The sequence below is a fragment of the Balaenoptera acutorostrata genome, chromosome 1, assembly GCF_949987535.1.
Source record: "Balaenoptera acutorostrata chromosome 1, mBalAcu1.1, whole genome shotgun sequence".
In the NCBI taxonomy this organism is placed as follows: Eukaryota; Metazoa; Chordata; class Mammalia; order Artiodactyla; family Balaenopteridae; genus Balaenoptera; species Balaenoptera acutorostrata.
In genome coordinates this window covers 80,333,103-80,349,874 of record NC_080064.1, presented here as the reverse complement: position 1 = coordinate 80,349,874, position 16,772 = coordinate 80,333,103, and positions in this window count along the sequence as shown.

Below are 16,772 nucleotides of genomic sequence, written 5' to 3'. Positions count from 1 at the left end.
TTATGCATGGAATATTTATCTCTTTTCCCCAGTTTATTTATTTATTCAGTCATTTATTTATATCAGTATGGACTCATGAGTATTCATTTTATACTTTGGGTTGTGGTTCGATACTACCTTATTTATTGTGTTGCATGAACTGTTTTGGCCATTGGGAGCTTTGGCCATTGGGAGCTTTGTCAGTTGGCTCCTGTGTCCTTTTGACAAACCTCTCATTTTTCTTTTTGAGCATTTCCTTACTTTCCCACACTATAAGATGTTCCAGACTCATCTTGTATATTCCCTGTCCCAGCCCTAGAATCAGCCTGGAATCATTTCTCCAGGACTCTCTGGTTCCTTTTATTGAAGAATGGGATTAGAAACCAAGATCTGGGCACTAAGTGTGTTATATCCTTTTAAAATGTTGCAACCCATTAAGGAGAAGAATTGTGGTAAGAAATTCTAAATCTTATAACATTAATTCATCCATCTAAACATTCATTGCAAAAATTTTTCGAAAGCTTACAACATTCCAAGCTCAGTGCTAATACTGGGAATACAAAATAAAGAGTAATATTTGTATTGAAGTTCACAGTTGGCTAGCAGCAGGAGCTTAGACATTACACAAATGCTGTGATAAAATCTTGCTTGTTTAGTTTTATTTGGCAAATATTTATCATATGTGCAGTTGGTATTGTGCTAGGTACTTGAGATACAAAGAGAAATATAGCCCAGTTGCTGCCTTCAAGGAACTTATTGTACATTTAAGTGATGTGGAGTGGGGTGATCAGAGAACACAGGTAAACAGGCCATCAAAACACAGGGTGATCTGAGGTGCGGAATCTATTCCTAATTTGCAGTTTGGGATTTGCACAATGCACCTTCCCCAAGTAGCTTTCCAAAAGACAATCTCTGAGAACAATATCTTAGTCCCCAAAGGCCTATATTAGCAGTAAATCTAGCTAATAGTGTCTGCCTTCCCTAATGTGTTCAGAAATCCTTCAGGATTTTACTCATGTACAATGTTTGCCCTATCTCACCATTAGAGCTTGGCTTGTGCAGAATCTTCCATAACTGCTCCCAGAAAGTGTTCTGGAAAGAGTGCACATGCCCAGCTTGAAGACTTGGTCCTTTTCTTACTGCTGCCTCCCCCTGGAGCTGGAGCATATTACTGTCGCCTTCTATGAAACATTGTGTTGGGGCTAAGTCCCCTGCCCTGGTCCTATTTACTTAAATATGGAACTGTCCAGTCACTTAAAAATTTTCTGAGACTGAATCAGCAGCTCAGATGTATTTATATTGTAATAGAAGAAATTAATATGTATGGAAATGCCCATTAAATTAGTCTGACTTTGTATGGATTGATGGACTTGGAGCCATGTCATTTGGGTTTACAAATGGATGACTTTGGCCAAAGCTGTTGAATGTAGGAATGAGCTTTTGATAGTGCCCTCTCAGTGTCCGTTTCCTAGGTATGTGACCTTGGACAAGTCTTTTAATCTCCCATCTGTAAGGCGTAGGGACATGATATATTTGCTCACTTCCTTGTGGGCCTGTTGTGAGTATCCAATGAGTAAAGGGTGGGAAATCATTTTTCCAAATGAAAGGTATGATGATAACAGTAGTACTATTAATAATTATTTTTATCAATAAAATATTCATTGAGTTTATATGCACATAACTTTGGAACTGGGCAGACCTGGGTTTAATGCCTAATTCTGTGACTTTGAGCAAATTATTTACCTTTCTGAGCTTCAATTTCCTCACCTAGAAAATGGGCAATAATAGTAATTTTAGGAAGGGAGCCAACATATGTGTTTGAATACTTGGTGTTGTGGACTGCATGTTTGTGTCCCCTCAAAATTCGTATGTTGAAACTGTAACCTCCAATAGGATGGCATTAGAAGATGGGGCCTTTGAGAGGTAATTAGGTCATGAGGGCAGACCTCCCATCTGGGATTAGTGACCTTATAAGAAGGGAAAGAGTGCCAACTCTCTCTCTTTCCACCATGTGAGGACACAGCAAGACGACTGACTGCCATCTGCAACCCAGAAGGGGACTCTCACCATAATATGGCCATGCTGATACTCTGATCTCGAATTTCTAGAACTGTGAGAAATAAAATTTGAGTTGTTTAAACCACCCAGTTTATGGTATTTTGTTACAGCAGCCCAAGATGACTAAAGCACTTGGACTAAGGTTATTTATCATCATTCTCAGCACAACAATGGTGGCAGGATTCACACCTAAGAGAAGCACTAAATGGTGTAATATTTGTGAGGATTAAATGACATGATTGATTCATTTCACAAATATTTACTGATATTTTCTAGGTGCTAGAAAATATCAGTAAGGAACAAAGCAGACAAAAATTCCTACTCTCATGGAGCTAACACTCTAGTGGTGGGAGATAAACAATAGAAACATAAATTAAGTGCAATATGTAGCCTGTCCAATGGTAATAGGTATTATGAATAAAGATTAAATAGAGGAAGGAGTTTCTAATTTTAAGTAGGGTGGGCAAGGAAAGCCTCAATGAGAAGGTGGCCTTTGTGTAGCGACCTGAAGGAGTTGAGGGAGAGAATCAGAAGGCTACCTGGGGAAAGTGCTTGTGAGGCAGAGGGAAGAGCAAATATAAAGGCCCGAGGTGAGAGCTGACAGCAGGCATGGCTGGATCTTGAGCTTCTTGATTAAAATTAAGGCAAGACACTAGTGGGGAAGTCTGCCCAAGACCTGGTTCTGATTTCTTCTTAGACTGTTTATCCCAAACAGTCAGCTTGAGGTTGATGTAGGGCGATACTCTTATCACGTCGGCACCGTAAACTGGCTGCATAGCTTTACCCTAAGGCTGCTCTTGATGGCACAGTCCATCTGGGCTGGCTTGGTTTTAAACCAAAAATACAACAATGGCACACCTCTTTTAACTTCCAGTTTCTAAGAAACATGCCTAACCAACCAAAAATGCTTACTATGCTCTAGGATGAAGGTCTCAGTTTCTCTTTGTCAAAGGGTCCTAAAGGCAGAAAAAGGGGGCATGCATAGCCTCCAGGGACCTGGGGCCACAGTCTTCAGTGACACTGCAAGCTTGAAATTTCCTGAAAGCTTGAGTTTATCTTAACTAATGTCGGATTTACAATGTATTTGTTCTACTTTTATAAAATACGAAGCCTTCAAAAAAATGAACACTCCAAAATAAGTTATATTTATCCTAAAGCTTTATACACCCATTAGTACACCACCATGTACCTTCTTGAGAAGTATAAAAAATTGGGTTGTACTAAGTAGAATTACATGGGGTTTTCAGACTAAATACTCTTGTTCAAACTGTATCATATCTGTAAAACTTGTGAGTTCCAAGTTGCATGCAAATGTAACCCATGCCTGATTTCCTTCTAGTCATATTACCTCCAACATACATTTTCCAAAGTGGTTAAGCATTGCCTCTTTTTTTTTTTTTTTGTTCTTTCCCATTATTTTATTTTTATTTATTTATTTTTTTAACATCTTTATTGGAGTATAATTGCTTTACAATGGTGTGTTAGTTTCTGCTTTATAACAAAGTGAATCAGTTATACATATACATATGTTCCCATATCTCTTCCCTCTCGCGTCTCCCTCCCTCCCACCCTCCCTATCCCACCCCTTTAGGTGGTCACAAAGCACCGTAGCATTGCCTGTTTTTGACACCCTTCTGTTTCGCCTTGTGCTTTCTTTTCTTTTCCTTTTCTTTTTTTTTTAATTGAAATGTATTTGGCATATAGCATTGTGTAAGTTTAAAGCCTACAACATGTTGATTTGATACTTTTATATATTGCAATATGATTGCCAGTGTAGGGTTAGCTAGCACTTCTATCATGTCATGTAATTATCATTTCTTTTTTGGTGGTGGGAATAATTAAGATCTAGGCTCTTAGCAAGTTTGATGTTTATAATACAATTTATAAGACAGAGTTTTCCCCTCTGTCCTCTCACTAGTAGCAGTGCTTATCCTTTCTGTGTTCAAGTCTCTTTTTGTCTTCTTACTTATATTGTTTAAAATATGTTTGCTGAAGTCAGACTGCTTTTTTTTTTTTTTTTTAAGCAGGTATACTGAAATATATACTGCCTAGGTTTTGAATCGTGCCTCCACTATTTACTGGCTCTGTGACTTGGACAAGTTACTTAACCTTTCTATGCCTGTTTCTTTATTTTAACATGAAGATAATCATAGAATCTGTCACCTAGGGCTAAATGAGTTAATGTCTGCAAAATGCTTAGAACAGTGCATGACATACAGAAAATGCTCAGTAAGTGTTATCTATTGTCTATTATTATTACTGTCTGCTTTTTTACATACTGGCTCACTGGAGTGTGCTTAACGCAAGTAGAAGCATTCATCTTGCTCTTCCTTCACTCAGAGTTATCTAGCTGCTCTCTTCTGAGTGCTCCCACAGTGCTTTGTACAAACTCTAGGCCTTCTCATTGCATTGTAATTATTTGATTACGAAGTCTCGTCTCTCCTGTTAGACGAGTGGTTTTCAACTGGCTGTGAAATTTCGCCCACTCCCCTCCAGGGAGCATTTGGCAATGTCTGGAGACATTTTTGGTTGTCACACATTTTGATAGCACAACTGAGGCAGAGTGCTACTGGCATCTAGTGGGTAGAGGCCAGGGACTCTGCTAAACTGCTACACATCCTACAATGCACAGGATAGCCCCACACAAAGAATTACTCTGCCCCAAATGTCAATAGTGTCGTTGTTGTGGTTGGGAAACCCTGCCCTGGACTGTGAATCCAAAAGGCAGATCTCATCCATCTTTATGTATCCAACTCTGATATAATGCCTGGTCTGGAGCAGGCATCCAAACTGTTTATTGAATTGGTTATTGCATGAATACTATTGATGCAGAGGACATGATGTTTCCGGTGGAAGTTCTGTCTTCATAAATTCTTATAGAAGACTGTTAACCACAGACTCTGATGTTTGTGTATTTATCAGATGTTTATCATAAGACTCAAAAAGACAGCACTGATAGCTATGTAGGAGAGACTATCTGCTCTGGATATCTGTATGCTAGATATCTAAGCATATTTAATTTCCATCCTTTTTTGTAGTACCTGACCCTCAGTGAGGGCCTAATCCATGTAGATCCTCTTATGCACAACTGCTGAGTATGATTTTGACTTATATTAGGTCTCTACCTAAGAAAAGTCCTGAGAAGATTTCTAATGTTTTTTATTTCGGCACACCCCGCCCCCCTCCCCCCCCCCCCCATTCTCTCACTGTTTCTCTCCCTGTCTCTCTCTTTCCTTCTCTCTCTGTCTGTCAGCTTCCTTCCTTGTGACCTCTGGAAATGGCCGGAAGGACAAGATTCCCTAACCCTCTCCATCATTCCTTGATTCCTTGAATTGCGGAGTGAATCAACACAGAGGTAGAGCCTCTCCCTTTTCCTCTGCCTCGCCAGTTGCTACCAGTCTGGATAGAGAGGAAATTACTAAAAATTGAACGAAGGCCTCCAGCAGGGCTATGAGGAGATCTAGCCCGTTTTTAGCACCTTTTAATGTGAAAATGTCTCTCAGCAGGACTTCCCCCCTCATTGTTTGTTTAGTTATATGATCAGGAAGTGGACACGATTTTCTTGAATTATTCCTGCCAGACACTAAATTATATCTCAAAGAGCAAACCTTTTGATTTTTTTTCGCCACCATTCATTTTCATTTTTGTTATCACACCAAGGCTGGCTGGCTGATCCAGTTGAAGCAATTTTCTCACTAAATTCCAGTGAAAGTGAAAAAAACAAAAAAAAGAAAAGAGCCAGTTCAGAGAATAAGCAAGAGGATTGAGTAGTTTACTATTGTAATGATGAGATCCAGGATAGAGTCCAGTTAAGTTTCCTTAACATTCTGAAATGTCCCCATGAATCCAAGAAGAGAAACCATCCCAGGATAAGGGGACCATAAAAGGTGTTGGCTCAGATTTGCCAAGTACAGGGTGAGAGTGTGGGATTGGTTCAGTCTGTTTGAAGTTGTCGCTGAGTAGAAATGGGTTTGGATCAGAAGAGAAAGAGAGAAATTATGTCCTGCTGTGTAAAACAAAGTTGACATCGGTTGTAAACCAAAGAACTATTAAGGAGAGAAAGAAATTTTAGCTACGAAAAAGGGATATAATTGCTAGCCTTTTAAATTATTTCTGAGCTACTTCTGTTATTTATGAGAACTGTCTATATTTGTCCAGTTTGAACCCTTTTTATACATAAATGTTAATTACTTCATTCAACAAATAGGCACCGGCTGGCTTTAGGTACTGGGACACAGAAATGAAAGACACGTAGTCTTCAGAGGTGTTCTCTTACCTACAGAATAACCCAGTTATTTAATCTGGTTGTGACTAAGTGTCATTATCTGTAATCATGTTTCTGCTGATAATAACTCTAGTTCTTATTTGCTGTGAGAGTCAAATGAAATAATTTATGTAAGAAAGCCTGTTCATTGGGAAATATAAAGCACTATACATGTCGATTATTAGTTTGTTTTGGTGACCAAGTCTGGAAGTGGCTTACATCACTTCTGCCCACATCTTACCGGCCAAAGCACAGTCAAGTTAACTACAAGGGAATGTAAAGGAGCACATGGATGTTTGGTGAGCACTAATAAGCCCCACTTTAGAGGGATGGAGAGAGGGGAAGTCTTAACTACCTAAAAATGCCTTAGAGAAAGATGATATAGGACTTTCCAGAATGAAGCAGTGATTATCCTTTATGTGATAATGGGCATTTGTACCATTTACACATGATTCCCTGTGCATGCAGAGATCAGTTCTAAATTTGAAACTTATTTTGTTACTTTACTAGCCATGTCATATCAGGCAATTTGCTAAAACTTTCTGAGCTTCAGTTTCCTCATTTGTGAAATGGGCCTGGCATACCTATCTTGGAGCCTTTTATGAGGATTGGAAATAAATATTTGAAATGCCTTTGCTCAGTGCCTGTCACCAAGTAGGTACTCAAAAATAGCACATATTAATGTTTCCACCAACTTCCTAGTGGTATAAGTGAGTAAATGGAGACCCATAACGTACCTTTGCGAAAGATACAGCTAGTAAATGGCAGAGCTGAAACTAGACCCCTATTCTAATTACTCCTAGTCTGATGTGCTTTCCCTTACACTACCCCTCCCACGTTAATTTGTCACTAGGATTTGAGTCATCCTTTGAAATGTTTCTTTGAATTGTCATCTCCATTTCTTATGAAGGCCCCTTCTTGGATTATGCAGTATTTTTACTGGTGCCTTTCCTTCAGGTTTCCTTTCTGTTCTCATTCTTGATGAATCTTCCAGGTTGATCATTTTCCTATCCTAGAATTTCCACTATCTACTACCTCGATTCTAAATCCCTCTGCCTGTTTTTCAAGGTGTTCTATAATCTGTCCTTTGTAAGAAGACCTATGGAGCCTGGGGAATGGGATCTATTGTATGCATGTGGCTGGGGGAGGGGGTATAAGGAAATGGCAACGTATCTGTTGGAATTTCGGATCCCCAGATGTGTTCCCTCTCTTTTTCTCATATACTTACATGTTCTACACCAATGATTGGCAGACTTTTCCTGTAAAGGCAAGATAATAAATACCTTAGGCTTTGTAGGTCTCGGTCTCCATTACAACTATTCAACTCTGTCACTGTGCAAAAGCAGCCATGACTATCTGTAAACAAATGAATGTGGCTTTGTGTCTAGAACACTTTACTTTCAAAAATAGGCTGTTGGCTGGAACTTGACAACTCCCGTTGCACACTGCAGCTTCACTCCGCCTGTCCTTTTCTCTCTTTCCCTTTTTCCTGGCACACATCCTCTTTTCCACACGGACTGGTCTTCTTGCCATCATATACACATGGCATGAGCATTCTTTTTTTCCTCTGTCTTTGCTTGTACAACTCCAGGACCTAGAAAGCCCTTCTTTCTAACTGTTCTGACATTTTCATCATTATGACTGCCGTCTGACCTCATTTCCAGTCTGAACCATATCAACTATAGCATTTAATTATGTGAACGCAATTTATTGCTCTCTGATTGTTTAGAGTATGTGTCTTACCTTCCCCCAATTAAAACTGTACATTCCTATGGTCCCAAATTGTGCCTAATACAATGTAATTATATACTACAAAATAAATACAACTTGATTCATTTTTTTTGGACCTATATACTGCTCTAGCAATTTGAACTAAGAACTTGGCAAGATACTTAATTCAGAAAGATTCTGTGGAAGATAGTGATCAGAAAGTTGAAGCAAATGGTGCCCAGTAAAACATAACTCAGCAAAAGTGCCTAGAATGTCATTTTCATATTTTTAGTTTGGGTAGAGAAATCCTCTCACAGTTTTCTACAAAATTCATCTAAAGAATTATCTGCTTTGGAGCTAATCCTTTCAAATATCCCAATCCCACTGTCTTTGGTACATAAATTTGCCGTGCTTCAGGCCTAGAAAAAAAATAGAGAATTTTTTAGCTGGGGCAGTATGGCTGAAATATGGAGGGACTTCTTTGAAGTGTAGTGTGACTTTGGCAGCAGCTAATTGGTTCAGATTTCCCAGTTTTTTCACCCATTTCTTTAAAAAGGTAACATATATTAACAAATGCTAGATATTTAGGGATCAGGCACACGGGTGAGCTTCAAAAAGGAAGCTATACTCAGATGCTGAGCACACATTTTCTGATACACTTTGGTGTTATGTCTTGCTTGGGTTTTTACTAGTAAATTATTTGGTTTAGTTAACTTATTTTGGATGCTTTGTATATGATCCAGTAAAGTGGAGTAGTGACAACAAAATTTTATTATGTCTTTTGAATGGTTCGCAGACATTCTATAAGCCTTTATTCACAAAGGTTTCTATCTTAGGTATGTTCTTCCACCTCTTTTTAGCTTCTCCAAATTGTTTTATCCTTCTGACTAGGTCAGCTTTCATTCACTGTGAAAGTTGCATGACCAGTTTATTATCTACCAGCAACTTCATCCTTCTCTAAACTTGTTGGCAAATGAATGCTTGCATCACTCACTTTCCTATCCTAGAATTTTGGCCCTTACCATTTATTTTCTTATAATACCACTTGGGTTACCATGTTGTTTGTTATAAAACTGTCAGTGTTCTATCTCTAGTCTCTCCAATGAGACTGTAAGCTCTCCAAGGGCAAATACCTGATTTTATATTTCTTCGATCTTTCCTCATTCTGTGTACACAGATTTTGATTGGTTGAATGAATAAGTGGCTGAACAATCTAGGAGAATAAAACTTTTTGGGACTTGATTCATTGCAGAAATATCAAAGTCACTTAGGGTCAATATATGCTTAAAGAATTTGCTTTATTTTGTGAACAATATGCTTGCCTTTTAAAGAATGCAACAGGGGGTCTTCCCTGGTGACGCAGTGGTTGAGAATCTGCCTGCCAATGCAGGGGACACGGGTTCGAGCCCTGGTCTGGGAAGATCCCACATGCCGCGGAGCAACTAGGCCCGTGAGCCACAACTACTGAGCCTGCGCGTCTGGAGCCTGTGCTCCGCAACAAGAGAGGCCACGATAGTGAGAGGCCCGCGCACCGCAATGAAGAGTGGCCCCTGCTTGCCCCAACTAGAGAAAGCCCTCGCACAGAAACGAAGACCCAACACAGCCAAAAATAAATAAATAAATTTTTCAAAAAAGAATGCAACACAATTCTCTTTGAACTCCGTGAAAATAAAGTGTGGATCTCATACAGCCTTGCATTTAAAATCCCTTCTATAGGGTAAGCACTCAGTATCTATGTGTTGAACAAATAAGTAGGTAACCAACCTGCAATGTATAAGTTTATTTATTTTTTTACTTAAAAAATTGTGGTAAGAACACTTAACATGAGATCTATCCTGTTAACAAATTTTTTTAAATTTTTTTTACTGTGGTAAAAGTCACATAATGTATTGTAAAACATACTATTTTAACCGTATTTAACTGTCCGGTTCAGTGGCACTAAGTACATTCACATTGTTGTGCAACTCTCACCATCATCCATCTCCCAAATTTTTCACCTTCCTAAACTGAAACTCTGTCCCCTTTAAACACTAGCTCCCCATTCCCCCCCTCCATCCCCGCCTCCCAGCCCCTGGCATCCAGCAATGTACTTTCTGACTCTATGAATTTGACTATTCTAGGTACCTTGTATAAGTGGAATCAAACAGTATTTGTCTGCACCTAATGTTTATTGGAATACAGAGTAAAGTAAGTCAGAAAGAGAAAAACAAATACTGTATATTAACGCATATATGTGGAATTTAGAAAAATGGTACAGATGAACCTATTTGCAAAGCAGAAATAGAGACACAGACATAGAGAACAAACATATGGACACCAAGGGGGAAGGGCGGTGTGGGATGGATTGGGAGATTGGGATTGACGTATGTACACTACTCTGTATGAAGTAGATGGCTGGTGAGTGCCTACTGTATAGCACAGGGGGAAAAAAAGGTGCAGTCTCTTTGCAGGACATATATTGAGTTAAGCCTCTTAAATTTTTAAGTGTGCAATTGGTATTGTTAACTATAGGCAAAATGTTGTACAGCAAATCTCTAGAATTTATTCATCTTGTGCAATCGACACTTGATATCCATTGAACAGCAACTCCCCATTTCCTTCTCCTTCCAGTTCCTTGCAACCATCATTTTACTTCTGTGAGTTTGACTATTTTAGATACCTCATATAAGTGAAATCATACAGTTTTTGTTCTTTGACTGGCTTATTTCATTTAGCATAATATCCTTCAGGTTCATTGTGTTGTTGCATACTGGCAGGATTTCCTTCTTTTTCAAGGTTGGAATAGTCCATTGTATGTATATACCACGTTTCTTTATCTATTCATCCATTAGTGGGCATTTAGGTTGTTTCTATACCTTGGCTACTGTGAATAATGCTGCAGTGAACATGGAAATGCAGCTATCTCTTTGAGATCCTGATTTCGGTTCTTTTGGCTGTATGTCCAGAAGTGGGATTGCTGGGTCATGTGGTAGTTCTTTAGATTTCTTTGAGGAGCCTCCATACTGTTTTCCATAGCAGCTGTACCATTTTACGTTTCTACCAACCATGTACAAGGGTTCCAATTTTTCCACATCTTTGCCAACACTTGTTATTTTTGTTTTGTTTTTTTAATGATAGTCATCCTAACAGATGTGAGGTGATAGCTCATTGTGGTTTTGATTTGCATTTCCCTGATGATTAGTGATGTTGAGTATCTTTTCATATGCCTGTTGACCATTTGTATGCATTCTTTGGAGAAATGTTTATTCAAGTCATTTGGCCATTTTAAACATCAAGTTATTTAGAGACTTTCTTTTCCCTGTTATTTATTCTTGGCAGAAGATCAGTTGATTGTATATGCATGGGTTTAATTTGGGGCTCTCTATTCTGTTTCATTGGTCTATATGTCTGTTTTTATGCTAGTACCGTATTGTTTTAATTACTGCTCTAGGGTTGGGGAAAAATTAGTTTTTTAAAAAGTAAACAATGAAATTTGCAACATATCTCTAAAGTGGCTATAACATCCTCCATGCAGTAATAAATTTCATAGAAGTGTGCCCTCCCAGCACTATTTAGAATGTGCCTTAGGCATATTAAAGCAAGTTTGCATACAGCCCACATGCATCCATACAGACATCACCGAGATCTGGACTTGATGTGCTAAACTTCCAACTTAGTTTTCTTCATCAAGTCCTTTTATTTCAACCCTCCATATTATTTTGTCTCTTAGGATTCTTTGTGTTGTTTCTTAGATATTAAATTATTATGAAATGGTTTGGTCATACAAGCATATAAAGGTTAATAATGAATAGTTTTTATTAAGAAACACTTTATGTATATAAAAGGTATAAAGATAAAAATGTATAAAGCATAATATGATTAACTCCTGTCTATATACCACTATGTTGAAACCTTCTTGTGCTTTTCCTAAATCCCAGATGCCGTCCACCACTCCCTTCCTTGAATTTGGAGTTTATCATTTCTATGCATTAAATTTTTATTTCATAAGTATGTATACCTAAATAACATGATATTCTTTTGCATGATTTTTCCCTCACATAAAGTATCATCTTTATGGGTACTGTCTTTTTTTTGCTCAACATTGTGTTTGTGAAATTTATTCATGCTGATACTTCACTGCTATTCGGTATTCCCTAATTTGATTATATTATACCTTAATTTTTAGTCTACCATTGACGAACATATTTAGATTGTTCCGCATTTTTTTTGCAATTAAAAAATGAGGCTGCCATTAATAATATTTTAAGAATAATATTTTAAACTTTTCCCTATGCACACGTGCAAAAGTTTCTTTTCCAAGAAGTGGAATTTATGAATCATGGGGTGGTCACATGTTCAACTTTCCTAGATTGCTTCTTAAGTGATTGTGCCAATTTATACTCCTACCGACAGTTTTCTTTCACCAGCCAAGATTTCTCTTGACCATACATCCTTGCCAACACTCAGAATGGTAAGATTTTGGCCAGTAGGACGGGTGGTAAATAGTATTTTCATATTATTTTAATTTGCATTTCACTGTTTACTAGTGATGTTGGATAGCTTTTATATGACTTTCGGCCCTTTGGGTTTCTTATACTTTAAAATCCCTCTTCATCTCTTTTGCTCATCTGAAACCTTTCATGTTTTTTAATAACCTTTGGGGAAAAAAAACCTTTAGGTCCTTTCTAGAATGTGATAGGGTTATTTTATGGTTTACTATGAAAAAATTCATCCTGTCTTAATCACACTCAGACTGGTTGAAGAAGAATGTGGTTTTAGCCTGTAGCCCCATGTGACATTTTGAATAACTTGTCACGTCTCAGATGGCTGTGTTGAGGTGATGGCTACAGCCAAATTTCACTATGATATAAGGATCCTGAACAAGGTACAGGGGACTGGATCATATTCTGTCTGTAAAGAGTCAAGCCTAGGTGAGCTGCTTCAATCTCTAGGATAAAACTAGAGATTTAATAAGACTCTGCACCTCAACCTAGCACTTTTCATCTGAAAGCCTCAAGGCATTCAGGAAACATTAATTAATTAAGCTTTACAACAGCCCTGTGAAATAGGTAAGGATATTCAGGAACGTATCTCTAGGGAAACAACATGGCAGCTGTTTAGCAACATGCAGGAATACTAAGTGGCAGGCAGTAAGGAATTACAGACACGTGCAATTAAAAAATGATAAGAGCACTTGGAGTGGGGTTTTGCCTTGCAGTTTGGCTGGGATCTTGGCACTGACAGCTCTAGTGTCAGGAGGAGGGCTGGTCCAGGCAGTGAGTACTGCTGAAAGCCCAGGTGGACCTGGACCATTTGAATCTAAGTGCAGTACTGCAGTGTTTCCTTAGATAAGATGATGTTTGTTTGTTTGTTTATTCATTTAATAGCATTAGCTACCGCTCCTCATGCCTCAAAGCTTAGTTCTCTTTTGAGGAGTGAACAGAGCTAATGTAGAAAAATCAGTAAAATATGGACCTTTCTGAGTGAAACATTTTAATTTTGATCATCAAAAGATTTCCCCTGAGTTTTCTTTTTTGTATCAAGACAATCTGGGGTGGAGAAAACCAATTAGAAACAAATATCACATCAACAATGCCAGTAATTAGGATTTAGGAGGAAAAATTTTTAATGTTTAAAAGTTTAAAATTTAAATAAATTAGTTCTATTTAGTAAAGAAAAAATAGGAGGATAATCTAATTGTCTTTTCTTCTGTCTAGGAATTTTTTATTTTAAGATCCCAAGTTATTTTTTTGTGAACACAAGAACCAAAGTTACAGGCTTACAATCAAAAGAGTGTTGGTGGGTCCTAGAGAAGAATTATTTGCTTTCAGTGTTAAGGGAGAATAAAATTAACATTTATTGGGTATTTCCACTTTGTGCCAAGTAACTTACATATGTTAATTTTATTTAAGCTTTCTATGTATATATATATTTTCTTCATACATCTAATACATTAACTCCACAGAAAGATATACAATAAAAAATAAAATATCTCTTCTCTCATCATCTCTTCCTTTTTTATATATTTCCACAAAAGAAAAAAAAAAGGTTTTATGCATCTACCTGTGTGTGTGGAAATATATATGGTGAATGTACATTTGTATGTATGTATATGTGTATATATGTATATATACTTTAAAATAAATGTATAATTTTCATTTACACAAATGGGATCATACTCTGCATACCACTGTCTACACAGATTTTAAGATGTAATATATATGGGCATTTTTTTCCCCTTAAGCATATACAGACCAGCCTCATTATTTTTATTGACTGCATGGCATTTCATTGTGTGAAGGTACCAGAGTATATTAACTGGCTCCTGTTGATGGATATTTAGGTTGTTTCCTTATTTTATAATTACAAACAACTATAAAGATGTATCTGTATCGTGGCATATTTTTTAAAAAATATTTATTTATTTTTCAATATACATGTCCATAGAAAAATTTCTAACAATGGAATGGTTGGGTTAAAGAATGTGGATATTTAGAAATTTGATGGACATAAAAATTGCTATCCAAAAATATTATGTAATTTACATTTTTCCATCAATAATGGAAGTTCCTATTTCCACACACTATTGCCAACAGTGGGTATTATGGCTTTTTAATTTTTGCCATACAGGTAGCTGTGGTAGCTACCTATTGCGGTAGCTCATCATTTTGATTTATATGTCTTTAAATTTAAGAAGTTGAGCATATTTTTATATGTATAAAGGACCTTTGTATTAGTTTTCCTGTGAACTACCTGTTCATTGTCTTTGACTATTTTCTATTGCATTGTCTTTTAAAAATTGATTCATATAAGGTCTTTCTAAACTAGGAAATTAGCTTATTGCACTCATATTGCACATATTTTTGAAGTACTTGGATTTTTTTACTTCATGCATTTTTTTCTGTACAGAAATTTTATATTTCTATGTAAACAAGTTATCATTCCTTTTAAAAAGTTGCTTCTAGGTTTTATCTCTTGTTTACAAAGATATTTCCAATTCTAAGTTTATAACAAATTTGCCTGTGTTTATTCTAGTGCTTTCATAGGTTTTATTTTTACAACTGTTCAATTCATCTGGAATTTTTTTTTTTTAATAAGAAGCAATACAGAATTGGATTGCACTTGGGAGCAGACTGAACAAGTAGGGGCTGTGGCAGGCTTTGTTGTAATAGGGGGATGAAACGACCCCAAGCAGCTGTGAGAGGATGTGATTGGCTTGTTTGAATAATTTTGCAGGCTGGCAGAGAAGTGAAAGCAGTTAGGTTGAGGACCAGGTGGAGTGCACCTGGTCCTGCTGATAGGGGAATTAGCCAGGTGGGGAGCCTTTCCATTGGGTGAGGCACATATCTGGTGAGTGCAGGGGAACTTAAGCTTTTGGGGCCTTGTGAGGCTCAAAGATATCAAGGCAGCACATAACCTTACACTACAGTCTTCCAGTTTCAATTTTCTAGTTCATTAAAACATCATCATTATATCTATTGATTAACTTTATGGTGGAAAATGTTAAAAATTTAAGGTTTTGCAAAACTCTTCTCTGAAAAAATGCTGCTTTTATTTGTTAAACCCAGGTTTCTAAGTAAGATTTTGGTTTGAAGACAGTTTTATTTTATTAAAGCTTGGAAACCAAAGGACTACAATCTGCTGTTTCCCTGTTGTATCACCAAACTTGCTCCATACTTGAAGATAATTAAGAAGGGATAAACAGTAAATGATGAACCATATGTAGAAGACTCAGTACTGTGATACAGTCTAGACTTCCTCCCTATAAAGTTACTCTTCCTCCCTTTGTAATTGGTAAGTATTTGGGAGAGAGATACTTTGTAACTAAGTAAATATTTCATTCCAAGTCAGACTTTCAGTTTATTCACTTACTTACTTATATTTAAATGGACTCATGTTTTCCTATATTTTTCATTGGGTTATAGTTCATTAATATCTTTCTTTATTTCAATGTCCAAATTGTCTCTAATTTAGTCAATGAGAACTCCTTCAAGCTGATATTATAAGGATATGGCTGGTTTAAAATCTACCATCTTGCTGCTTATTTGTTCCATTTTTCCTCTTTTTTTCCCCTTTATTTGGATTGAGTAAAATTTTTTATTCTGTTCTTTTTGAGCCAATAATTCTTTTGTTGTTTTATTTCATTCAGCCAATAATTCTTTTGTTGTTTTATTTCATTGTTGTTTAGGGCTTATAGTATCCATCTTTAACTTATTACAATCTACTTTCAAGTAATAGTATACCATTTCATGTATCTTTTAAGACCCATAAAACAGTATACTTACATTTCAACTCTCCTGGTGTTTGGGCTATTATTGTTATACATCTTACTATTGCATTTGTTATAAATTCTACAATTTATTGTTATTTTTTCTTTAAAATGTCATTTATATTTTAAGTGATTAAAAAAACAAGAAAACATTATATTTACCCACATATTTACCATTTCTGGTGTTCTTCATTCCTTTGTGTAGTTATAGATTTACATCTGGTATCTTTTTCCTTCTGCCTGGATGGCTTTCTTTAATAGTCCTTGCAGTGTGCTTCTGCTGGTGATGAATTATTTCGGCTTTTATATATCTGAAAAAGTCATTATTTCATGTTCATTTTTGAAAGATATTTTCTCTTGACATAGAATTCTAGGTTTAAAGATGCTTTTACTTTCAGGACTTTAAAGATGTCTTTCCATTGTCTTTTAGCTTGCCTTGCTTCTGATGAAAAGTCTGCTGTCATTCTTAGGATTATTTCTATAATTTGTCTTATTTCTGACTACTTTTCTGTT